Below are 27,371 nucleotides of genomic sequence, written 5' to 3' on the forward strand. Positions count from 1 at the left end.
TGAAGAACAGAACACTAGAAACAGGATGGACTCCCCAGGGTTTTGAGGGCTGCAGTATAAGGGGTTTTTTTTTGATCAAAATAATGCTAGATCCCAGGCACTAGATTACATTTTTAATGATTATAGAGTAAATCATTAATCTTTAACAACCACAGATGTGCATGAGTTAAGTCCACTGAATTGCAGTCACAATTGAAATAAATAGCAATTACTATGCCACTTGTGGCAAAGATCCCACAGACATCACTAACAGATGTTCAAATGACAGAAGTGCAGTTCTGAACTGCAGCCGTTATTCTTGCTTGGCTTCAATATGCTGGGAACATGTATAAGTGTAAATTTAGCCGTGATATCTTAACATATATAAAAGGTGGAGGCTGATTGTTGCCTTTTAGGAAGTTAGTTTATTTTCTTCAAGCCTGCTGAGTGCACGTCTGCAAAGGCTCCCCTTGCAAAGATCAACCAAAGAACAAATCATTGATACAAGATGTCCATTAGAAGCACCATGACCCCTGCTGACTTGAAGGAGAACAACTATCAACCATACACATTCAATTTAGCCACTACCAATGTCCCCACCAGAAATGTGAGTCATTCATTCTCTCAAGAAAGCAACCCCACTGGGAATCCAGCATTTTTGAATTTACCTTACAGTAACACTTCTGAAAAGAACTCATCACTGAATGTAGCAAAATAAAAGAAAATAAGATTCCATTTAAACAAAATGTTACAAAAGCATTACAACTTCACAGAAACAATCCTAAGATGGTACAGTTTCTGTAGAGACATCAATGTGATGGTTAGGGTTTTTTTTAAATAGCCATGAAATTTCCTGCTGATGCAGTCTTCCCGTTACTTTGACAATCTTCCAGGAGCCCTTCCTATCAAACAAATAATTGTGCTCAAATCGTCACTAATACCACTTTTTAGATATTGATTCAACTCTTTGAAAAAAAATGCTCTGTATCAATGAACCCACCACTTCCTCAGCTGATAGCCAGCTTGAACAACTGTTCCTTAATGTAAGCAAGATCTGAACAATGACAGTCAGTGGCTTTTCAGCCACAGAAGACAGACAAGCTCTGTAGAGCTTTTATACTATTGTTTCATCCACACACTCTTCAGCAGTTTAAGGCCAACCAAGAAGATTATTAAAATGATAAAAATTTGGATGCCAGTCATACATTAAATTATTGGTTCTATGAGTATCAAACAAGCATACAAGACGTATGTCTATAACTTACTACAGTAAAGTATCCACTGAGTCTGTACAACACAAATATTTTCAACACATAATGCATCAGAATTATTGAAAGTAGGCCCAGTTATGCACCAAGGTGGACAATGTCAGATGACCTGCTCAATCCTATCAATGCTGAGATCATGGTCATGTGATCTTTATGGATCATCTGCTTCTATAACAGTAGATGGCAACATAATGCCAGGGACACGCCATTCTCATGGTAATATACAAATTTAGGTGTATTGAAAACTTTGCATCGACAAAGGTTTTCACAAGGTTTACATTTTGTAACATAAGAAGCTGCAGAGAGTAGTGGACTCTGCCCAATACATCATGGGCACATCCCTCCCCACCATCATTAGTATCCATTATCAGGTGCTGCCTCAAAAAGGCAACATCTATCATCAAAGATCCCCACCATCCGGGCCATGCTATCTTCTCGCAGCTACCATCGGGCAGGAGGTACAGAAGCCTGAAGTCCCACACCACCAGGCTCAAGAACAGCTACTTCCCTTCAACCATTTGGTTCTTGAACCAACCGGCACAACCTTAATCACTACAGTTTAGCAACACCATGACCACTTTGATCACTTGCACTAAAATGGACTTTATTTTTCTATGTTCTAATTGGGTTCTTTCTTGTAAAAATTGTGTATAATATGTTTAATTTATGTTGTTCTTGTTAGCGCTGCTTATCTGATGCTATGTGCCTGTGATGCTGCTGTAGGTAAGTTTTTCATTGCACCTGTGCGTACATGTACTTGTGCATATGACAATAAACTTGACTTTGACTTTGACATATAAAGGTCCGCTATATCTCTACCAGTATGCCCCAAAACATCTTGCAGCCACTGACATACTACTGAAGTGTTCAATGTCGGCCAATATGCATAGAGTGAACTTCCACAAATGGCAAGTTACTAATGCCCAAATTATCTGTTTGAAATATTGTTGCCTGATTAAATATTGACAGTGGCAACTCTTTAAATTATTATTATGATTTTTTTTACATTCTCCTGACAGATATGACAGGGTCTCATTTTGACCTCTCGCCCAAGGGATGGAACCAATATAGTATTGTGCTGGGGCATTGGTCTCGATATTTATTCTCAAATCACTTGGTATTGGTATTGGTTTATTATTGTCAATTGTACCGAGGTACAGTGGAAAATCTTGTCTTACAAACTGATCTTACAGGTCAATTCATTACACAGTGCAGTTACTTCAAGTTAGTACAGAGTGCATTGATGTAGTACAGGTAAAAAAATAACAGTACAGAGTAAAGTGTCACAGCTACAGTGAAAGTGCAGTGCAATAAGGTGCAAGGTCACAACGAGGTAGATCGTGAGGTCATAGTTCATCTCATTGTATAAGGGAACCATTCAATAGTCTTATCACAGTGGGGTAGAAGCTGTCCTTAAGCCTGGTGGTACGTGCCCTCAGGCTCCTGTATCTTCTACCTGATGGAAGAGGAGAGAAGAGAGAATGTCCCGGGTGGGTGGTGTCTTTGATTATGCTGGCTGCTTCACCAAGACAACGAGAGGTAAAGTCCAAGGAGGGGAGACTGGTGTCCGTGATGCACTGGGCTGTGTCCACAACTCTCTGCAGCTTCTTGCGGTTTTGGGCAGAGCAATTGCCGTACCAAGCCATGATACATCCAGATAGGATGCTTTCTATGGTGTATCGGTAAAAGTTGGTGAGAGTCAAAGGGGACAGACCAAATTTCTTTAGCCTCCTGAGGAAGCTTGTTAAAGTAAGACTTAAGTCAATAAGTACCTTAGTTACAGCCAGAAGCGCGAGCTGTTCAACAACAGTGGACACCATATGGGGTTTTAAACATCACAGGTTAAAAGAGAGCTGAAGCAAAGACATAGTGGCTGTGAACTAACTGCAACCTATACCCTAATCTTTGGGTGCTTCCTAACTTGGGTAACCCTGACAACTCCAAACAAACTGCAATGATCAATGGCAGTGTCTGTGAAATGAGAGAGAGAGAATGTTCCATGTCTGTGATGATTCATTGGAAATAAATATCAACTAGACATTGCATTAGGTTGTATTAGAGATAAGGAGGGTACTTTTGAGTAGAAGTTTCATTTTGAGTGCACTTGCTCAAGTTGGTAGACTAACTCTCATTCAAATTCCATTTTGTGTATTTCCCCTCAAACTTATCTGCATGTTGCCGGATGCAAAATCTGCCTTGAAGCAGTGCAACTGAACAGCTTTAAAATATCATTTTTTTTATCAAAGGCAAGCTTTAAAGAATCAGTTTTTAAACAAAGATATTTTGCTTTAAAAGATATGCCTTGATATTACTAAGACCTGTAAGATATAGCTTTATTAGTAATGTTGCAATAGGTTGATCCATTTTTAATCAGAATCAATCTAACCAGCCATGAGAAATCTAATTTTAAATTACTCAAATGTTATTGGAAATACTCGTCCATCTCCTATCTATATTGAGGTGCACTACAAGACTAGACAAGATCTTTATTAGTCACATGTTCATCAAAACACACAGTGAAATGTATCTTTTGCGTCAAGTGTTCTGGGGGCAGCCTGCAAGTGTCGCCACGCTTCTGGCGCCAACATAACATGCCCACAACTTCCTAACCCGTGCGTCTTTGGAATGTGGGAGGAAATTGGACCCCCCGGAGGAAACTCACGCAGACACAGGGAGAACGTACAAACTCCTTACAGACAGCAGCCGGAATTGAACCCGGGTCACTGGCACCATAATAGAGTCACGCTAAATTAATTGTATTCTCTCAAAATCTTTTAAAATGCTCCTGCATCACAAGAAACAAGCATAATTTTTAAGGCGTCATTGTAGGACTCCAAATTAATATAGCTATCGGAAACTCCCAATGGTGATTATTCCAATCAGGCTGGGTGTAATTCTACTGCAATATTTTTTTTTAAATAAATGCAAAAGACCTTGGAGACACAATATGTGCTGGAAGTAATTTGAGCTTAAAACTTTGAGATCAGTTGCACAAGTTTATGATGTAGGTATATATGTCTTTATGTTGCAGTTGTATAAGTTGTTGGTGAGGCCGATCTTGGAGTATTGTGTACAGTTTCAGTCACCCTGTAATAGGAAAGACATAGTCAAGCTGGAGAGGGTGCAGAAGAGAGTTACAAGGATACTACCTGGACTGGAGGGTGTGAGTTATAGGGAGGGATTGGCCACGCCGGATCTTTATTCCTCGGAGCGTAGAAGAATGAGGGGTGACTTCACAGGAGGTTATAAAATCATGAGGGGTATGGATATGGTGGATGGTCATGGTCTTTTCCCCCAAGGCTGGGGAGTCCAAAACTAGAGGGCACAGATACAAGATAAGAGGGGAGAGATTTAAAAGAGACCCGACAGGTAACTTCGTTACACAGAGGGTAGTGAGTACCTGGAACGAGCTGCCGGAGGAAGTGGTCGAAGCGGGTACAATTGTAACATTTAAGAGGCACTTGGATAGGTACATGGAGGGGAGGGGCTTGGAAGGTTATGTGACAAACGCAGGCAACTGGGACAATCAGGGAGGATGCTGTGGTCGGCACGCACCATTTGGGCTGAAGGGCCTGTTTCTGTGCTGTATTACTCTATGACTCTATGACTCTAAGTTATGTTGACATCAGTTACATTGCACTAAAAAGTCGAGTGCAGACAAGTGGAAAGGTTTGGTTACTGTGGGATTGGGTTGTCAGTTATGGCTGAGATGGTAGCATATTTAGTTGTGGGGTTTAATCCCCATCCAAAAATATAAGCACAAAAGTTTAGACTGACACCCTAATGAAGCACTAAGGGAATTCCTTAGGATGAGACAGTCTTTGGGATGAGTCATTAAAATGAAGCCCAAACACATTTCCTAACACAATTTTGAAGAACAACAACAGAGCAGTCTCTGTGATCCAACCAATACTTGTCTCTCAAGGTTTACAAAGAAGCAAATGATCTGGTCATTGTTGTTAGTGGCATCAGTCATGTGAAAATCAACAGTGTATTTTCAACTTTACAACAATGACCACAGTTTAATACTACCCCATTGGTTGTAAAGTATTTTGAGACATCAGGTGATCAAGAACCATGCCAAATGGTAAAAGTTCACTCATGTCATCTAAGCTAAATGTGTGATGTAGTGGTCATAGAGTCATACAACAGGTAAACTGGTCTTTCAGCCTATCTTGTCCAATCTAACTATCAAGTACCAATCCATATTAATCCCATTTACCAGTACTTGGGCCTTCTATGCCTTGACAAATCAAGTGCTCATCCAGATACTTATCAAATGTTGTGAGAATCTCCATCTCCACCACTCCCTCAGGGAATACATTCCAGATTTCAACCACTCTCTGGGTGAAAAAAAAATTGTTCCTCAGATCCCCTCCAAACTTCCCACCCCTTACTTTAAACCAATGATCTCTTGTTTTTGGACACCTCTGGCTTGGGGAAAGTTTCTAGTTTCTGACTACCTACCTTATCTTTGCTCGTCATAATTGCGTCCATCTTAATCTGGTCCTACCTGCTATCTGAAATTGCCGAAGGAATTAGGGAGGAATGAGTGAAGTCCAGAAGAGGAGAGCTGAAGTGCTGAAGATCTGAAATTATGAAATTCAGCGTTGAGTCCCGAACACTGTAATGTGTCCACTTAGAAGATGAGGTGAATTACCTCAAACTTACATTAAGCTTCATTGGAAAGCCAAAGGACAAAGGTTAGAGTGGGACTGCCGATTAGCACATTCCAAGATTCAGGAGTATGTACTGAGGGACACACCTAAGCTTGGTGCAGCCACTGCAAAGGCTGTTTGGTTATGACCACAGTCTAAGGTCCTGCTGCTACTGAGGGGCTGGGTCTTATGTAGCAAACTCTCATTCGCTTTATTACTTAAGGAGGAAATACATGTGGCATTGAGCCATTGTTACAGGATCTCCTAAAATGAATGCAGAAAAAGACATGCATAAATTGTATTTCCTGCATGTATTATGTTGGTATTGGTTTATTATTGTCACATGTACCGAGATATAGTGAAAAGCTTTTGTTTTGCATGCCATCCACACCGATCATGGTAGACAAATAAAGTGGAAGAGCCACGATGAGGTAGATTGGGAGATCAAGATTCAGGAGTTCCATCTTTTAGCATATGAGAGATCCGTTCAAGAGTCTGATAACAGTGGGATAGAAATGGTCCTCAAATCTGGTGGTTTGTGCTCTCAGGCTTTTGTATCTTCTGCTCAATGGGGGAGGATAGAATGACCCTGGTGGGAGGGGTCCTTGATTATGTTGGCTGCTTTCCCAAGGCAGCAGGAAGTAAATACATAAATAAATCTTTCAGAAATATGCTTTACTATAAAAAAATGTTGGAGTGGGAATGAGATAGAGAATTGTTGCAGTGGTTGATTGAAAGCTCAGGTCATTCTTACGCACTGAATAGATATCTTCTGCAATACTGTCATCCAACCTGCACATGACTTCCCCTCTGTAGAGGAGACCACATCATGAGCACTGAGTGTAGTACACTAACATGAAAGAAGTACAGGCAAACTGTTGCTTCACCTGAAGGGAAAATTGGGACCTCAAAACATGGTAAAAGGACAAGTGTGCATCTCTTGCAATTGCGTGTGAAGATGCCCTGGGAAAGGGAGTAGTTGCTAACAGAAATGAAAAAGTAAACCAGGGCGTACTGTGGGCAATATAGTCCATTTGTCAGGGTGAAAGGGGAAGAGAGAGGAAGTAGTGTCTGGTGGTGACAACATAATGGAGGTGTCAGAGATTTCGGAATCCATTAAACATGAAGGCTAGTGAAGTGAAAAGTGAGGTCAGGCGAATCTATCTTGATTCTGACAGTGGGTCACGGAGGGGGAAAGGACGAGAGCAAAAGTGTCTGCTCCATTTCCTGATACGTGAGCACTGACTTTACAAATGCAACCTAGTCGTGGTTTCCTGATGTCTTTGCTCATTCAATTAGACGCCCTGGCCTTCCATACTGTTTTGTAAAACCGGTCCTGTGGTTTCTAGAGAAACCACCAAAAGAGGCTTTGTTCCTGTATAAGTTGTGGAATGCTGAATGAAGAGGAATTACCATTTTGCTCCAATAAAATTAATTATCTATAATTGCTGTAGAGCAGCTTGTATGAATTGGTGCACCTAAACATTGTGCATTAAAAACATGCACTGTGTACGTGGGTATAGATGTGTAATATTCTATCTAATGGCCAGAAATGCTTTTAGGGTGTTCTGACCACCACGGTAAAATTCACAGTATATCTCCCGGCCTACGTTTTCATATCTCTTTGTGGAGTCTGTTGCTGCCTTGGCAGCATTGCAATTTTAATGTGGTTTCTGCACATTCATGCTGGGGGCGATTCTCTCAGCTGCTTATTGTTCAGCTCAGAAGGGAATCCACAGTGCTGAGCTGCCATGCAGACTGCCACATCAAAGAGATGGATAAATCCAACCCAGTCTGGGTGGGATACCAATGTCTGTGCAGTTCCCAACTCCACCAATCTGACGGAAACACTTAGGACTGATAAAAAAATCACTGTGAAGGGGCTACATAACTGGTCCCATCATTGTAGGGGAGAGGGAGGAGGGTTACAAATTAGTGTTGGTATTGGTTTATTGTTGTCATATATACTGATATACAGAGAAAAACTTAGTTTTGCAAGCCATTCATACATATAATTTCAAAACATAATTACTTTGAGGTAGTACAAGGGAAAAGCAATAACAGAATGCAGAATATAGTGTTACAGTTACAGAGAAAGTGCAGAGCAGGCAGATAATACAGTGCAATGGCCATGACGAGGTAGATTGTGAAGTCAAGAGTTCATCTTTAACGTACAAGAGGTCCGTTCAAGAGTCTTATAACAGCTGTCCTTGAGCCTGATGAATGCGGGTAATAGGAGTGGGTGTGAAGATAGGGTGTAGATCTTGAAAGCAAAACTCAGCTAATTAAAGGCTAAAAAAAAATGCAGATGCTGGAAAAACTATAGGTTTTGAGGGAGGATCTCTGACCTGAAAAGATGATATCAACTCTCTTTCCACTGATACTGACTGGTCTGCTGAGTATTCCCAGCATTTTGTGTTTTTATCTCTGACAACTCAGTGTTGCTTTGCAAGGGTGTATGTCCTGAAGAAGGGTCCTGACCCAAAATGTTGACCGCCTGCTTTTCTCCACGGATGCTGCCTGGCCTGCTGAGCTCCTCCAGCATCATCTTGTTTATCATCTAGATTCCAGCATCTGCAGTCCTTTATTTCTCCTGCACATGCTTGGAGATGAATCACTGTCAGACTCACCTTGAACCTCTATGCGCTTATGTTGACAGTCTCAGAAAGTTGTGAAAGATGCCTTTTAAATTTCCTTTGCCTCATTTCAGGGTTTAGAGCAAAGAGTGGATAAAAGTGTTCCCTTGTTCCAGGGTTATGTTCAGGGGTGCAGTTGCATAATGGTTGAATTAGCAGACTAGTATGTACTAGTCTAGGCTATTAATCTGGAAACATGTTCTCAAATCCTATTATAGCAGCTGGGGAATTTAAATCCAGACGATTAAATAAATCTAGATAGTTAATTGCAAAGCAGCATCAATAATGGTAACCACAAAATTACCAATTGATCACCTGGCTCCTTATCGCACTACAGGGAAGGAAGTCTGAACTAGCTTCTGTGTAACTCTTAACATCGGCACAGTGGAGCACCTAGTAGAGCCACCACCTCACAGCGCCAGAGACCTGGGTTCAGTTCTGATCTTGGGTCCTGTCTGTGAGGAGTTTACACCTTCTCCATGTGACCACGTGGGTTTCCTCCGAGTGATCCAGTTTCCTCCCACATCCCAAAGATGTGAGGCTTGGTAGGTTGATTGGCCACTGTACATTGCCCCTCGTGTGCAGGGGAATGGTAGAATCTGGGGGAGCTGATGAGAATGCGGAGAGAATAAAAAATGGGATTGAAGTTGGATTAGTGCAAATGGGTGGTCAGTAGTCAGCATGGACACAGTGGGCCGAAGGGCCTGTTTCCATGCTGTATCTCTCTATGTACCTATATATCTATCCCTTCAGTTCAAGGGCAGTTAGGGATGGATGATAAAAGCCAGCAATGCCAGCATTATTGATACGTCTCTGAATATTTGCTTCAACAGGGAGCTGAACTAAGGAAAGTAAGAATGTTAAAATCCCTGTTTACCCCATTGCATGGATATATGCTTTGTTTGCTGAAAATGCTGAAGTTTCATGATGAATTGATTGTGGACTTCAGGAAGGGGAAGTCGGGAGAACACACACCAGTCCTCATTGAGGGGTCAGCGGTGAAATGGGTGAGCAGCTTCAAGTTCCTGAGCGTCAACATCTCCAAGGATCTGTCCTGGGTCCAACACATTGATGCAATCATGAAGAAGGCATGCCAGTGGCTCTATTTCGTTAGGAGTTTGAGGAGATTTAGTACGTCACCAAAGACTCTTGCAAATTTCTATAGATGTACAGTGTAGAGCATTCTGACTGGTTGCATCACCGCCTGGTATGGAGCCTCCAATGCACATGATTACAAGAGGCTGCAGAGGGTTGTAGACTCAGCCATCTCCATCACGAGCACAACCTTCCCCACCTCGAGGACATCTTCAAGAAGCGATGCCTCAAGAAGGCGGCATCCATCATTAAGGACCCTCAGCATCCGGGACATGCCCTCTTCACAATGCTGCCATCAGGGAGGAGGTACAGGAGCCTGAAGACCCACACTCAGTGATTCAGGAACAGCTTCTTCCCCTCCGTCATCAGATTTCTGAATGATCCATGAACACTACCTCATTTTCCCTTTTTTTGCATCATTTATTTATTTTGTAATTTATAGATTTGTATGTCTTTGCACTGTACTGTTGCCGCAAAACAATAAATTTCACGTCAGATAGTACGGTGATAATAAACCTGATTTTGATTCTAATTCTGATTTTGCTTTTTTTGAAGCACAGTTATGATACTAAAGGAACATTCCATTCTCTAACCTTGTTAGTGGCACTGTAAATATTTGAATTATACAGTGAGTTGATGTTATTTGTGCAACGTACAGAGATTAGAAAGCTGTGGTGGTTGTGAGGAAATATTAATTGTACAGGCATTTTGTAATGGAAAAAAATTGATATCTGAGGCTGCATTGATACCTGATTTACATTGGTCTCACATCCAATTTTCTTCTTCCTAGTATGTGAGGATAAAAAATGATAATAGCTTTCTTCCTAATCCTATCCATAATAATAAAGTGCACAATTACGACCCCTATAACACAACAATCAAATAGAAACAAATTTTTCCAATGGCACATGAAGCTGTAGGCCTTTTGACACATTCTTCATGTGAGAGAGAAATAGACTTTGCAGCTGATATCATTTTTGTGGCAATTGCTACTAAGCTAGTAACAAAACAGTAAATAGAGTCTTAGTGTTGCATAGCACAGAAACAGGCCCTTCAGCCCACCATGTCCATGCTAACCATGATGTACCCATCTATACTAACCCTATTTATCAGCACTTGGTCCATAACCTTCTATGTCTTGGCAGTTCAAGTGCTTGTCCAAATACTACTTAAGTGTGAGTATCTCTGCCTCCACCACCACCTCAGGCAATGTGTTCCAGACTCCAACCACCGTCTGGGGGAATATTTCTCCCTCAGATCCCCTGTAAACCTCCTACCTCTCACCTTAATCCTATGCCCTTTTGTTTTAGACAACAAGAGACCTTAGAAGTTCAAAACATTTATTATGTTATCTATGTTTCTATGTTTCCATGCATTGGATTTCCCTCCCATTGGTGGGTTTGTAATAGCATGATTATGAGATTACATGCATGTGCAAAGGCAACTAACCCTTTGCAATTTTCTTCTTGGATCCTCATTAGCCAAAACTACCCTTCACTAACTTCCAGTTGCTGTAAGAGAGGGAAATCCAGTTCTGGTGCTGCCCTTAATAAAAAGAAGCAAGCATCAGGGGATAAGGAAGAGTTTGTGTCAGAAGTGGTGGGTTGGGACAAAGGGTAGCTGCATGCAAATATTTCTCATTGATGATCTTATAATGGCTTAGAAGGAGGCCATTCTGCCCATCTGGTCCATGCCGGCTCCCAGGGGAACAATCCTATTAGTCCCATTCCCCCGGTCTTTAGTTCCCTGCAACGCTGCAAATTATTCTCTGTCATACATGTTTATCTACTCCCCTTTGTTTCTTGTTGATATTAACCTACACTCAGGGGTATTTACACTCATTGATTAACCTGCCAGTACATCATGTGGAATGTGGGAGGAAACCAGAGCCATCGGACAAATCCCACACAGTCACAGAGAGTACATGCAAGCTCCACTCAGGGAACATCCGAGATCAGAATTGAACCCCTGAGCTGTGAGGCAGCAGCACTAGCTAGTGCATCACTGTGCTGGCCTGATAAGTATTGATCAAGTATTTCACAGAATCCTCAGGGGTGGATGTGGAGAGGTTGTTTGAGAATCTAGAACTTGGGGTCAGTGTTTAAAAATGTCACCAATTTGACAGAGATGAGACATTCTTTTCTTGCAGAGGGTTGTGAATTTTTGGAATTCTCTTCTCAAATGCTGGTGGAAGCAGAGTCTTTGAATATTTTTTAAGACAGAGTTAGATTGGTTCTTGATAAGCAACGGAGGTGAAAGGTTACAAGGATTGGTGGGAATGTGGAGTTAAAGTTACAATAAGATCAGCCATAATTTTATTAAAAAGCAGAAAAGGATCAATAGTCTGAGTGAGCTACTATCTTAACTAATATGTGTACGTACATTTGTATGAGAGATTCTTGTGTTCCAATTAACTAACAGAGCATCCAGGTGCTTAAACTTGTGACCTTCCAGCCTTCAATACTGTCAGTTTGTGAGGATACTGATGACTTTCGATTTCATTATGTTTCCAGTATTATTTATGGTTCTAAGCAGAGACGTTGAATGAATGAATGATTGCCCACAGATGGTGAAGAAGATAAAATTAAATGAAAGCCTGGTACAAAAATCAGACCACGACTAAAGGAGGCGCAAGAGTCTACATTCAAGAATAAAACAATAAGGAAAAATCCCTTAGAAATTATTCGCTCTTGCAATAATGTGTCTATAAAAATAGAATTGTTTAGAAGAGTGGATGCGATAACTATTTTGTATCTTAGTGTTGAAACTGTAGACTAGGATTGCTGAATAGGTGACAAAATAGGCCTACCATTGTTCTCTGCATCTGAAATTATTTTGCAAGGAAATTAATAAAACAGAATACAATACTGCAGATTGCTTTTAGTACCGTGATCTGAGAACAAGCTTACCTGATCTAAAAACCCATGAGCAAAAACACAGAATTATCTATATCTTATTGGTGTTTTCAAAAATAATAAATGGAGTATTAAATATTCCTCAAAGTATGAAAAGTACATCGTTAGCATCAGCCTGGTGTTTTGGATCACAGCACTTTGTTGTAGTCAAGACTGTTTATACGAGTGGATTAAATGTGTTAAAGATGCTCATTTTCTAACTTTTTCTGGCTCTGTTGAAAGCATTATCTCTGCTTCTCTCTCCACAGATGCTGCCTGACATAGTGTGTACTTCTAGCATTTTCTGTTTAAATAGGTGCTGTTCTGCACAAATGAAAAATATGGCATTATAATCAATTAATGATTTCTGAAGTAAATATACTTTAAATTGACTTTAATACCATCATAATAAAATTGCGCTGTCACAACCAGAATTATTAGATTCAACTCCCATTCTGTAAGTCCAATGCATCAGACCATTTGCAATCTTCTTCATTGATCCATGATCAATGTGTGGATTTCAGAAGAAGTTAACTATAAAATCATGGATATCTTGGCTCAATGTAATTGTTGTGACATTGACTTTTGTTACAGATTAGTTCATAACATAATTTAGCTCTTTTAAGTAACTTGTTATTGAGAAAATAAAGAATGGACTTAAATCTTCCTTGTAATGTGGAACAATGAACGTCTTAATTACAACCGAATGCCTGAGTTACATCCAGACCAGAGAAAGCTATGCAATGTGAAATAAGAAGTTAAAGCTGAATACAAATCAAGGATTGTTATCTTACAACTTGAAGCAATAGTACGATAGGATACATACCATCTATTCATGGAGTTGCAACTAACTTTACTCTTGTTGAAAGAGACAAAAAATATTAAGCTGAAGGTCAAGTGTATTAAAGGCTAAATAAGTTCTTTTGGATAAAATATGTATACAGTATAATGGGAAGATTAATCAAATATTAATTGATTACATTTGTTCCCAAAATGTAAGACAGAAAAGACCTCACATATTGTCAGATTGGCCCAAAGCTGTGTTTTGATGGCCCTGCATTAAACTCTTTTGAAAGTTTAAAGCATCCGTCTTCTCTGCAGAAATATTCATTCCTTCACTGAAGTTTATCCCTCAGCCGACAATTAAAAAGCAGATTATCTTGTAGTGATTTGTGGGAGCTTGCTGTGTACAAATTGGTTGATGCATTTCCTACATTAGAACCATGTTTACATTTCCAAATGCATTGGTTGCTATAAAGTGTTTTGGAATATTCTGATATTGTGGAAGGTGTTATATTTCTTACCTATTTTCCTTTTGACATTCCATTTCCTGCCACTTCTGTAAAGATACAAGTAGGTGAACACTTCCTTTTAAATGGAATTTCAAATGATTACACCAATTGTTCACTGTCTCAGAGCAGCTATTTGTTTTTAAAGAAATTCCATAACTTAGATGTTTACATGGCCTTTGGACCCCATGTGAAATATGCCCTTGAATCTTCATAAAATAAAACAGCAGAGCTAACAAGTAAAGTCATCTGCGCTTGTCCAGATTATGTTCTTGACAAAGGAGTTGGGAAAATTCCAACGCCACGCTACATTGTGATCTGAGATATAGAGATTGGAGTCTAAACAGAGTCATTCAAGTTCCATTTCAAACGTGTGACCATTTTTGGAAGATAGCTTGCTCCCAGCAACTTCTCACCAAAATGCAGTTTAACCATACGCTCTGGAACATAAACAAATATTTTCTGCAAAATATTTAAAAGGAAGCAGTAGAACAAAATTTGTGGTTAAGTTTAGATAAACACTCAGTTGACAGTAGACAAATGCTTAAAACAGTTAGATATTTCCTCAGTGTGAGAGAAGAATGAAATATGGATCTCCTCAATACAAGTCACTAAGATACCACTGATGAGACTTCTGAATGTGGGGATGGGGAATGGCGAAGGGCAACGACCTGTAAACTTTCGGGGTCAGCAGCTAACTGCCTGCATTCACTGTGGATTATGAATATCCTTATTCAGAACTGGGGAAAAGAGAAAAACAAATTAGTTTTAAGTTGCAAAGAAAGTGGGCAGGGTTGAATAGGACAAAATGAATATCTGTGACAGAGTGAGACCAGGATTGCCACAGGTATAAGTTGTAAAGATCCTCCATTCCATGGTTTAATGGGGGCAACTAGAGAGTGATAACACAAGCAAAGACATGTAATGTATTGCAAACATTTATAAAGGACTTGGAGGTATACTTGAAGAGACGTGACCATCAGGGCCACAGACTTAGTGCTGAAGGGTGAGATTAGGCTGTGTAACTCAACTGTGATCGGCACAAAGACAGCACAGCATCTGTCTGTGTTACATATTTCCTACAACTCTATGTTGATTGCTATATTTTCTGATCATTGTTCATGATTTCCAATTTGTCAATAAACAACAGGACTACCAAAAATGGCTTAATTAATTTTCTAAATCAATCTCACTTGGACAATTTTCACAGTATTGGTATTGGTATTGGTTTATTATTGTCACTTGTACCGAGGTACAGCGAGAAACTTGTCTTGCATACTGTTCGTACAGATCAATTCATTACACAGTACAAATACATTGAGTTAGTACAGAGTGCATAGTATGCATAGTACAGGTAAAAAAAAACAATAACAGAGTATAGAGTAAAGTGACACAGTTACAGGGAAGTGCATTGCAGGTAGACAATAAGGTGCAAGGTCACAACAAAGTAGATTGTGAGGTCAAGAGTCCATCTCAATGTATAAGGGAACTGTTTAATAGTCTTATCACAGTGGGATAGAAGCTGTCCTTGAGCCTGGTGGTATATGCCCTCAGGCTCCTGTATCTTCTGCCTGATGGGAGAGGAGGGAAGAGAGAATAACGCGGGTTGGTGGGGTCTTTGACTATGCTGGCTGCTTCACCAAGGCAGCGAGAGGTATAGACAAAGTCCATGGAGTGGAGGCTGGTTTCTGTGATGCGCTGGGTTGTGTCCACAACTCTCTGCAGTTTCTTGCGGTCCTGGGCAGAGCAGTTGCCGTACCAAGCCATGATGCATTCAGATAGGATGCTTTCTGTGGTGAATCGATAAAAGTTGATGAGTGTCAAAGGGGACATGCCATATTTCTTTAGTGTCCTGAGGAAGTAAAGGTGCTGGTGAGCTTTCTTGGCTGTGGCATCTACGTGGTTGGGCCAAGACAGGCTATCAGTGATGTTCACTCCTAGGAACTTGAAGCTCTCAACCCTCTCAACCTCAGCACCATTGATGCAGATGGGTGCATGTACACCACCCCCTTTCCTGAAGTCAATGACCAGCTCTTTGGTTTTGCTGACATTGAGGGAAAGGTTGTTGTCATGACACCATATCACTAAGCTCTCTGTGTCTCCTTCCTGTACTCCGTCATCATTATTTGAGATACGGCCTACTATGGTGGTATCATCTGCAAACTTGTAGATGGAGTTAGAGCAGAATCTGGCCTTGTGGGGCGCCAGTGTTGAGAGTAATCGTGCTGGAGGTATTGCTGCCTATCCTCACTGATTGCGGTCTGTTGGTCAGAAAGTCAAGGATCCAGTTACAGAGGGAGGTGTTAAGTCCTAGTCCTGGTGATGAGTAATGCTTCATTTTTCTATTTTGATGAATAAATACCATTGCCTTTTTCTTCTCAGCAACCATTGCCTTCCTTGCAAACATTAAATAATGATGACATTAATGGGATTACTTGCTGCACCAGCACCAAAGACAGGAGAGGGGGGAACATTGGAACAATGTCTGTGCATACCTTTCTCCCAAACCCACACCCATCAACATCATTTTTCAGCTGTAGTTCCACTACCTACTCTTCTCAGCAAGCCACACTTTTGTTCAAGCGAAAGCAAAACATAGATCGCTTATCATTTCAATTTCAACGTTAATTATAGCTGCAGTGAAAGGGACATGACATGATCAGCAGAATTTTTGCTTCTTTTGATCTGAACTAGATTGCAGAAAATGAAGGTCATTGCTTTTGTCAATGGTCAAGCTTCACAATTTGCAATGTCTATTCTCAGTGAAGCTAGTTTCACTGCAGAAAGATGTTATCATTCATCAAAAGTCAGCAAAAGACTCCTGCAGGAAGCAAAGAAAAATAACATGACTAGTGAGGCTCAGTTGGATTAGTGGGCCTGATGGTGGCCGTGGCATCTATGATTGGAGTATTCCAGTCTCTTCGAGAATCCCGGGTGAGACATTTACTTGCTCAGTGAAGGTTTGTTTCCTCAGCAAGTAACTGAACTTCACTTATTTCCAGAGGGGGAATGTGATTGCAACCAGTTATTCCTGCTATTAACCTGCTATTCTGGAAGTTTCACTGGATCTATCTGGACATCTGGATATAAACTACTAGATGAGAAGATTTGCACTTCTGCCACAGGTAGGATGGTGTCATTGCTTGTGTTAAACTCATTCAGAACATTGCCTGGAAAATTAGATCAGATTAGGCCCACCTAAACTAGCCCTATTTTCCCACATTTGGCCCGTATCCCTCTAAAACTTTCCTATCCCAGTAGTTGTCCAAAAATCCTTTAAATATCATTATTGTACCTGCCTCAACTACTTTCTCTGGCAGCTCGTTCCATGTACACAGCACCCCCTGCATGAAGAAGTTGCCCATCAGGTCCCTTTTAAATCTTTCCCTTCTCACCTTAAACCCCTGCCCTCTAGTTTTTGGTTCTCTTTCCCTGGGAAAAAGACAGTATTCATGCTCCTCATGATATTATACACCTCTTTAAGGTTACCCCTCAGTCTCTTACATTCCAAGAAATAATATCATAGCCTGCTCAACCACTCCCTCCAGCTCAGGATGCATTGGTTACATCCTTACTCCCAAATCAGGAGATGTTTTGGTTCAAATATCCCTCCTGAAAAGTGAGCACAAAAATCCAGGCTGAGGCTCCAGTGTGATACTGAGGGAGGGGTGCACAGTCAAAGATGCCGTCTTGGTATTGGTATTGGTATTGGTATTGGTTTATTATTGTCACTTGTATTGAGGTACAGTGAAAAACTTGTCTTACAAACCAATCTTACAGGTCAATTCATTACATAGTACAGTTACATCAAGTTAGTACAGAGTGCATTGATGTAGTACAGGTAAAACAAAACAATAACAGTACAGAGTAAAGTGTCACAGCTACAGAGAAAGTGCAGTGCAATAAGGTGCAAGTTCACAACAAGGTAGATCGTGAGGTCATGAGGTCATAGGTCATAGTCCATCTCATTGTATAAGGGAACTGTTCAATAGTCTTATCAATAGAAGCTGTCCTTAAGTCTGGTGGTATGTGCCCTCAGGCTCCTGTATCTTCTACCCGATGGAAGAGTAGAGAAGAGAAAATGTCTCGGGTGGGTGAGGTCTTTGATTATGCTGGCTGCTACACCAAGACAGCGAGAGGTAAAGACAGAGTCCAAGGAGGGGAGACTGGTGTCCGTAATGCGCTGGGCTGTGTCCACAACTCTCTGTAGCTTCTTGCGGTCTTGGGCAGAGCAGCTGCCGTACCAAGCCGTGATACGTCCTGATAGGATGCTTTCTACGGTGCATCAGTAAAAGTTGGTGAGAGTCAAAGGGGACAAACCAAATTTCTTTAGCCTCCTGAGGAAGTAGAGGCGCTGGTGAGCTTTCTTGGCCGTGGCATCCACGTGGTTTGTCCAGGACAGGTTGTTGGTGATGTTCACTCCCAGGAACTTGAAGCTGTCAACCCTCTCGACCTCAGCACCATTGATGTAGGCAGGTGTGTGTACACCGCCCCCTTTCCTGAAGCCAATGACCAGCTCTTTAGTTTTGTTGACATTGAGAGAAAGGTTGTTGTCATGACACCGTTCCACTAAGCTCTCCATCTCCTTCCTGTACTCTGATTCATCACTGTTTGAGATACGACCTACAACGGTAGTATCATCTGCAAACTTGTAGATGGAGTTAGAGCAGGATCTGGCCACACAGTCATGAGTGTATAGGGAGTAGAGTAGAGGGCTGAGGACGCAGCCTTGAGGTGCACCAGTGTTGAGAATAATCGTGCCAGAGGAATTGCTGCCTATCGTCACTGATTGCGGTCTGTTTGTTAGAAAGTCAAGAATCCAGCTACAGAGGGAGGTGTTGAATCCTAGGTTTCGGAGTTTGGTGACAAGCTTGCTTGGTATTATTGTATTGAAGGTAGAGCTGTAGTCAATAAACAATAGTCTAACGTAAGTGTCTTTACTGTCCAGATGCTCCAGAGCTGAGTGAAGGGCCAGGGAGATGGCATCCGCTGTAGACCTGTTTCAGCGATAGGCGAATTGCAATGGGTCCAGGTTGTCTGGTAGGCTACAGTTGATGCGTGCCATGACCAACCTCTCAAAGCACTTCATGACAGTGGATGCAATAGAATACTGAACTCTTGTCTACTCTTTGTATTAATATAAATGGGTACTGTCCCAACATTTTGAAGAAGAGCAGTTGATTTCTCCCCACTGTCCTTTTTTTCCCTCCATCAGTAACATAAAATTGAGATTATCTGATCATTATATCAGAATCAGAATCAGATTTATTATCATTGACATATGTCATGAAATTTGTTGTTTTGCGGCAGCAGCACAGTGCAAAACATAAAAATTACTGTAAGTTAAAAGAAAATTAATAGTGCAAAAGAGGAATAATGAGGTAGTGTTCATGGGTTCGTGGACCGTTCAGAAATCTGATGGCGGAGGGGAAGAAGCTGTTCCTGAAATGTTGAGTGTGGGTCTTCAGGCTCCTGTACTCCCTGATGGTAGTAATGAGAAGAGGGCATGTCCTGGATGGTGAGGGTCCTTAATGATGGTTGCTGTCTTCTTGAGGCACCGCCTCTTGAAGATGTCCTCCATGGTGGGGAGGGTTGTGCCCGTGATGGAGCTGGCTGATTCTACAACCCTCTGCAGCCTCTTTCGATCCTGCACGTTGGAGCCTCCATACCAGGCTGTGATGCAACCAGTCAGAATGCTCTCCACTGTACATTTGTAGAAATTTGCAAGAGTCTTAGGTGACATATGAAATCTCCTCAAAATCCTAATGAAGTAGAGATGCTGGTGCACGTTCTTCGTGATTTCATCAATGTGTTGGGCCTCTAGGATGTTGATGCCCAGGAACTTGAAGCTGCTGACACTTTCCATCTCTAACCCCTCAGTGAGGACTGGTGTGTGTTCTCCTGACTTGCCCTTCCTGAAGTCCACAATCAGTTCCTTGGTCTTGCTGATGTTGAGTGTGAGGTTGTTGTTGCGACACCACTCAACCAGCTGATCTACCTCACTCCTGTATGCCGCCGCATTGCCATCTGAGATTCTACCAACAACAGTGGTGTCATCGGTGAATTTATAGTGGTGTTTGAGCTGTGCTTAGTCACACAGTCATGAGTGTAGAGAGAGTAGAGCAGTGGGCTAAGCATGCATCCTTGGGGTGCATCTATGTTGATTGTCAGCGAGGAGGAGATGTTATTACCGATCCACACTGACTGTGGTCTCCTGATAACGAAGTCAAGGACCAGTTGCAGAGAGAGGTACAGAGGCCCAGGTTTTGTAGCTTGTTGACTAGTACTGAGGGGATGATGGTGTTGAACGCCGAGCTGCAATCGATAAACTGCAGCCTGACATATGCATCACTGTTGTCTAGGTGCTCCAAAGCTGAGTGGAGAGCCAGTGAGATTGCATCCGCTGTAGACCTGTTATGGAGGTTGGCAAATTGCAGCGAGTCCAGGTCCTTGTTCAGGCAGGAGTTAATTCTAGCCATGAACAACCTCTCAAAGCACTTTATCACAGTAGATGTGAGTGCTATCAGGTGACAGACGTTGAGGTAGCTCACCCTGCTCTTCTTGGGCACTGGTATGATTGATGCCTTTTGAAACAGGTAGGAACTTCAGACTGCAGCAGTAAGAGGTTGAAGATATCCTTGAACACTCCAGCAAGTTGGGCAGCACAGATTTTCAGAACCCTACCGGGTACACCATGGAGGCCTGACACCTTGCGAGGGTTCACCCTCTTGAGGGATGTTCTGACATCGACCTCTGAAACAGAGATCACAGGTCTGCTAGATGCTGTGAGGATTCACACAGGCATAGTGTTATTCTCCCTTTCATAGTGTGCATAAAAGGCATTGAGCTCATCAGGGAGTGAAGTATCACTACCATTTACGCTGTTAGGTTTCACCTTATAGGAAGTAATGGCATGTAAACCCTGCCACAGCTGTTTTGCATCCAATTGTATCTCTATCTTCGCACAGAATTGCCTTTTCACTCTCATGATGGCTTTTCATAGGTCGTACCTTCAGCAGACTATGAATCTCCCGGTTCATCCTGCGTTTCCGGTTTGGGAAGAATCAGTATGTTCTCGAAGGCGCACATTCATCCATGCAGGTCTTGATGAAGTCAATGACAGCCGTGGCATATATATTTAGATCCGAAGATGAATCCCTGAATGTGGTCCAGTCCACTGATTCAAAGCAATCCTATAAATGTTTCTCCGCCTCCCTTGGCCATAGCTTCGTGGTCCTCACCACTGGTGCTGTGGTCCTCAGTCTCTGCCTGTATGCTGGGAGTAGAAGTAAGGCCAGGTGATCGGACTTGGCAAAGTGTGGGCGTGGGAAGGCACAGTAAGTGTACTTGACGATGATGTAACAATGATCGGGTGTGTTGGCACCTCTGGTTCCATAGGCGGCTTGTTGGTGGTAGTTGATCAGAGACTTCTTCAAGCTGGCCTGGTTGAAGTCCCCCGCAATGATCAGGAAGGCATCAGGGTGCGACGCCCTGTGACTGCTGATCATGGTGCTCAGCTCCTCCAGTGCCAGCTTGACGTTTTCCAGAGGTGGAATGTGCACCACTCCCAGGATGATGGTGGAGAACTCCCTCGGCAGATAAAATGGATGACACTTGACCACCTGATGTTCCAGGTCAGGGGAGCAGGACTGAGACAGAACTGCCACGTCTGTGCAGCACAATGAGTTAATCATGAAGCAAACCCCACTGCCTCTGATTTTACCTGATGCTGCCATCTGGTCCATGCGGTGGATGGTGAAGCCCTCAGGCTGGAGCGCTCTGTCCGGAGTGCTGGGGGTGAGCCACATCTCTGTGAAGCAGAGTACACAACAGTCCCTGACGTCCCTCTGGTACTGCAGAGTTATAATTTGTGAGAACTTATTGTGCACAAACGAGCCGCTATGTTGACCACATTATAGCAATGGCTACATTTCAAAAGTATTTCATTGGCTACAAAATACTTCTGGATAACCTACAGCTGGAAAGGGTGTCATATAAATACATTGTTGACAGCTATTAAAATGCAAACCTTGCCATTTTGAGACAGCAAAACGGAAATCTGAAATAAAAGAATAAATACTGGGGATAGTCTGCAGGTAAGGCAGCATCTGTGGAGCAAGAAAGAGAATTAATGTTCCAGGTTTTTGACCTTTCATCAGAACTAGAAAAAGTTGGAAGAACACTTGGGATGGAGATCGAGACTCTTAAGGTGACATAATTGCTTTCAGTGCCATCTAGTTAATCATAAATGATCTGCCATGGAGGAGTGTAAAGGGAGGATAAATTAGGGCAATTAGACAGAAAATAAACAACAACTTGCTGGACCTGTGAAATTCAGAATCCAACAGTTATAGAATGCTAGAGAGATACAGCATGGCAACAGGTCCTTTGACCCACCAAGTCCACACCAACCATCAACCACCCGTTTACACCAATCCTACATGGCTTGCTGAGTTACTCCAGCATCATCGTGTTTTTCAATCCTACATGAATCCGATTTTGTTCTCCCACATTCTCATCAGCTCCCCCAGATTCCACCCCTCACATACACACAACTTACAGGAGACAATTACCCTGCCAACCCACACATCTTTGGGATATCGAAGGTAACCAGGGCATCCAGAGGAAACTCACATGGTCACAGGCGGAAACGTGTGAAAGACGGCAGCCAAGGTTTGAGCCCCGGTCTCTGGCACTGTGTGGCAGTGTCTCTACCACTGCACCACAGTTGCTGAAAGTCTTAAATGAAAGAGGATGCTGGAAATTCTCTGCTGATCAGGTAGCAACTGCAGAGAGAAGGAAAACTTAATATTACAGCTGGATGAACCTACATCCGGAAAGGCTGGTTATCTGAAATAGTTGAATTCTATATTGAGGGTTACAACATGCTTCGGTAGAAAGTGATGTCCCACAGCTTCATGCTGGACTCCATTGGCATGGTGTTGGAAAGGCAGAAAGCTCAGAGTGGAATTGGATGGAGAATAGATAGACTCAGGGTCATTCTTATGGGCTGAACGAGACGTCCTGTCTGCGTGTGCTCCTCCCTCTCCCTCACCTCCTTATTCTGGCTTCTGCCCTCTTCCTTTCCAGTTCTGATGAAGGGTCTCGGCCCGAAACTTCGACTGTTTATTTCCCTCCATGGATGCTGCCTGACCTGCTGAGTTCCTCCAGCACTTTTTGTGTATTGCTCCAGATTCCAGCATCTGCAGAATTTCTTGTGTCTTGGTAAAGCATTTGATATTTGGGACATTTTCTGAATACAATGTCACACTGCTATTGAATTTCCCATACCAACAAAGACTAAAAGTGATTGCAAGCAAACTGTTCTATCAAACATCAAAAACCACAAGGAATAATATTCTGCTTTTTAAATAAAGGAACCATTACTGGCATCTGCTTGTTTGGCAGCAGTATGAACAGAAATTGGGTGTTGGCAAATTCGAACGTTTGTATCTTCAAACAGGTGACTAAAAGTAGTTGCCGTAGTGGCTGCTACCGCGATGTGAGAACAAGACACTAGTCGAAGGGTTTCAGAACAAGAACTGATTTATTTTCCCACCTCGCGCGGGCCTTTTAAGAGAGACTGTTCCCGCCCACTTAAAACAGCAATGACGTACACGCTACGTCATCAAACCTTTCCCGCGCACGGGTTCTCCCTGTCGCTCAGGGAAGATGAAGGCCCAATGCCATCTTGGGCCTTGCCACTCCAACGACGCGCGACCTGACCGCCGAGCTGGTTCGCTTGCTCGGACAGTGAGTCGCTACACTGCACAGTTAAAATATATTTCACCAGAGTGACCCACTGAAATGATGGATTGTTGATCTAAACCACTACTGATATATTTCTTGTGTGGTTAAGTGTATCTAGTCAATTAAATACTGTTCTGTTGAATCATTCCTGACTATTTCCTGTACACAAAGTGCAAAGGTTGTTTCTCTAGGGAGAAAAAGTGTAAACAAAATGTCAGACTGACCTCGAAAAATTTTATTGAACTTCATTTGGGAGCTTAATTATGATATAGTTTTCAAACATGTATAAAAACTACCAGATGAGGAAAAATTGCAAATATGTAATCATCATTATTTGAAATATACTCGACATTTTTTGTGGACAAAAGTGCTTTAAAAGTGGAATCTGAGGATTCTAAGTGAGGAAGTGAAGGGTTAAGAATTGCAACCATACCTATAACCGGTAAACAAAAAATATATATATGCATTTATATTTCTCTAGCAAGGACTAGCAAGCTGCTGACCCACTAGTTAAGTTGGAATGTTAAGTATGTTAACTGCCTTTGTTTCAGGTAATGGGCCATTCCGTTATGTCAGACGTTGGCGATACTGGGTGTAATTAACATCGAGGTGCAGGCTTGGTCTAAACAATGAAGGGTGATACCTGCCTTTGAATGCCTTGATTATAACTCAATTATACTAAGGCAAGAGGTGTGATAGCTGTCTCGGGATCTTGACAGCTTGACCGAAACTCGCGACGCCGTATGCATGGGATGTGCATGACCATTCCTGTATAAATGTCTGTCTGCCCTTTGTGCGGGGAGAACTTGGGAAGCGACTCTTAGTGAGTGCTGAAGAGAATTCTCCTAGTGGTGCACTGCTAATAAAGGTATTTGTTTGAATCGACCTCGTGGCACTGTGTTACTTACAGCGGACAGAAGGGGAAAATTAATTTCGGGACGACATAAGGATCTATTTTCCATATTTTACCTGTCTAAGTATATTGTACCTTCCCTCATATGGACTGAATTTATAGCCCATTTAATGCAAAAAGACAGAAAACCTTTAGGTAAATAATCAAGTATTTCCATTTTACAGGACATGGGTTATCTAATAGAATTATATAAAGTCATGTTATAAAGATATTATTATTCATTATTTACAGACCATTTGCTCACTCTGCAGTTAGCAAGAAAAATGTTTATGCTAATTCTAGGTAGAAAATATTTTGTGAATTTCTAATATAAGTAATAATTATTGAAGTCTGTTCTAATATTTTATTTGCAAGTCTTTTATTTGCATTTTTATTTATCCATACTCTGAAAGCAGGTTGTTTGAGGATAAACAGTGTGTTAATTAGCAGTGAGTTTAATTCAGGTATACAGAACATAGAATATTACAGCACAGTACAGGCCTTTCAGCCCACGATATTGCGCAGACATTTTATCCAGCTCAAAGATCTATCTAACCCCTCCATCTCGCATAGCCTTCCATTTTTCTATCATTCATGTGGCTATCTAAGAGTCTCTTAAATGTTCCTAATGTATCTGCCTCCACCACCTCTGCCAGCAGTGCGTTCTATGCATCCACCACTTTCTGTGTAAAAAACTTACCTCTGACATCCCCCCGTACCTTCCTCCAATCACCTTAAAGTTAGGTCCCCTCGTGTGAGCCATTTTCACCCTGGGAAAAAAGTCTCTGACTGTCCACTCGATCTATGCCTCTCATCATCTTGTACACCTCTATCAAGTCACCTCTCATCCTCCTTCTCTCCAAAGAGAAGACAAGCCTTCTTTGCTCCAAAGAAAAGACAAAGAGAAGACACTGAGGCAGACAAGTCCAGACAAGTCCAGAATTTCACCACACAAGAAATTCTTGGGTTTAAATGACCAGCATCTAATCTTGTAGCCATATTCCCTTATTTGTGATTCTCCCACTATTGCAAAGGATACATATCTAACATCTTTTTTCAGTCCCTGGTATCAGGATAACCCACTGTTCCAGGAATTGTGCAAGTGAATCAGGTAAGTGCCAAGTGTTGAACTTTAGAGAGTCAAATCAAGGTAGGACTTTTACAGTACACAGTAGGGCCCTGGGTAGTGTTTTAGAACAGAGGGACCTTGGAGTTCAGGTACATGGTTCCCTGAAAGTGGAGTCACAGTGTGGTAAAGAAGCCTTTTGGCATAGTGGCCTTCATCAGTCTGGGAAATGCATATAGAAGTTGGGAGATTATGTTGCAGTTGTACAAGGTGCTGGTGAGGCCGCACATGGAGTATTGCATTCAGTTTTGGTCACCCTGCTGTAGGAAAGATGTTATTAAACTAGAAAGAGTGCAGAAGTGATTTTAAAGGATGTTGTCAGGGCTCGAGGGACTGAGTAATAGGAAGTTGGACAGATTAGGACTTTTTTCCTTCAAATGTAGGGGACTGAATGGTGATCTTGTAAAGGTGTATAAAATCATGAGGGGCATAGATAGGATGAATGCTCACTGTCCTTTTCTCAGTGTTGGGGAATCAAGAACTCAAGAGTATAGGTTTAAAGTTGGAATGATTTAATAGGAACTTGTGGGACAACTTTTTTACACAGATGGTGGTATGTATATGGAATGAGCTGCCAGAGAAGGTGGTTGAGTCAGGTACAATAACAACTTTCAATTGACAATTGGATAGGTACATGGATGGGAAAGGTTCAAGGGATATGGGTCAAACGCGGGCAAATGGGACTAGCTTGGACGGACATCTTGGTCGGCATGGACCTGTTGAGCTGTAGGGCCTGCTTCCATGCTGTATGACTCTTTGACTCTATGAGGTGAACATTGGGTGGTCAAAATTGCCAAAGCACTCTACCGTAGGTAGATTTCTGTAATTTACTGGCAATGTCACACAATGGGCTGGATCGCAATGACGGTTCACCAGCAGTACTCTAGAGATGTGCTGGCTTGCTAGCTCTATGACTCTATGACCCATGAGGGCAGGACAAGTGGGACTAGCGTAGATTGCCATCTTGGTCGGCATGGACAGGTTGGGCTGAAGGGCCTGTTTCAGTGCTGTATTACTCTATGACTCTCTGACATTGATGGCCTGAGAGCAATCTACCATTACTAGGGCCAATACCACCCAAGCAAGAAGTTTAACTACACTCTTCTGCTGCTTCTGAGCATGCAACAGGTCTCATGTTACTAAGATAAATACTGAGACCCAGTTTCAGGTGAGCCCCAGGCCCGTGATACCCAGCATTGCCTGAGGCTTTGTACCTATTTTGAGCCCAAATATAAAGTGGAACCTGCTGAGCATTTCCAATGTTCTCTGTTTTATTCAAGGTGTCCCCCAACTGCGGAATTTTGCTTTTGGATTAAAGGGAGTGAAGTTGGAATTTCAAGAAGAATTCCACACAGATCAACACACTCCGGATTTTTGAGATATGTTGCTAGCCAGGCTGTGGTGAGTTGGAATGTCTGTTCATATTTTAACAGACAAAGTAGTTCACAGACTCATGATGGAGCTCTCTCGGTTACCAAGCAAGAAGGGAGTCCACAGAACTCATCAATATGCAGAACAAAGTTTGAGGAGACCGTAATCAATTGGAGTGTTACAAGCTCCCAATATGGTATAACCAGATTAAGTTATATGCTCAGGAAGGCAGCATCTACCTTCAGGGACCCCCACCATCCAGGCCATGCCTTCTCCTCGATGCTGCCATCAGGCAGGAGGTACAGGAGCCTGAAGACCCACACCTCAAGGTTCAACAGCAACAGCTTTTTGCCCACTGCTGTCAGGTTCTTGAACCAACCTGAACACTACTTCGGACCTTTTGCTTTCACTCT

The sequence above is a fragment of the Pristis pectinata genome, chromosome 11 (assembly GCF_009764475.1).
Source record: "Pristis pectinata isolate sPriPec2 chromosome 11, sPriPec2.1.pri, whole genome shotgun sequence".
Lineage (NCBI taxonomy): Eukaryota > Metazoa > Chordata > Chondrichthyes > Rhinopristiformes > Pristidae > Pristis > Pristis pectinata.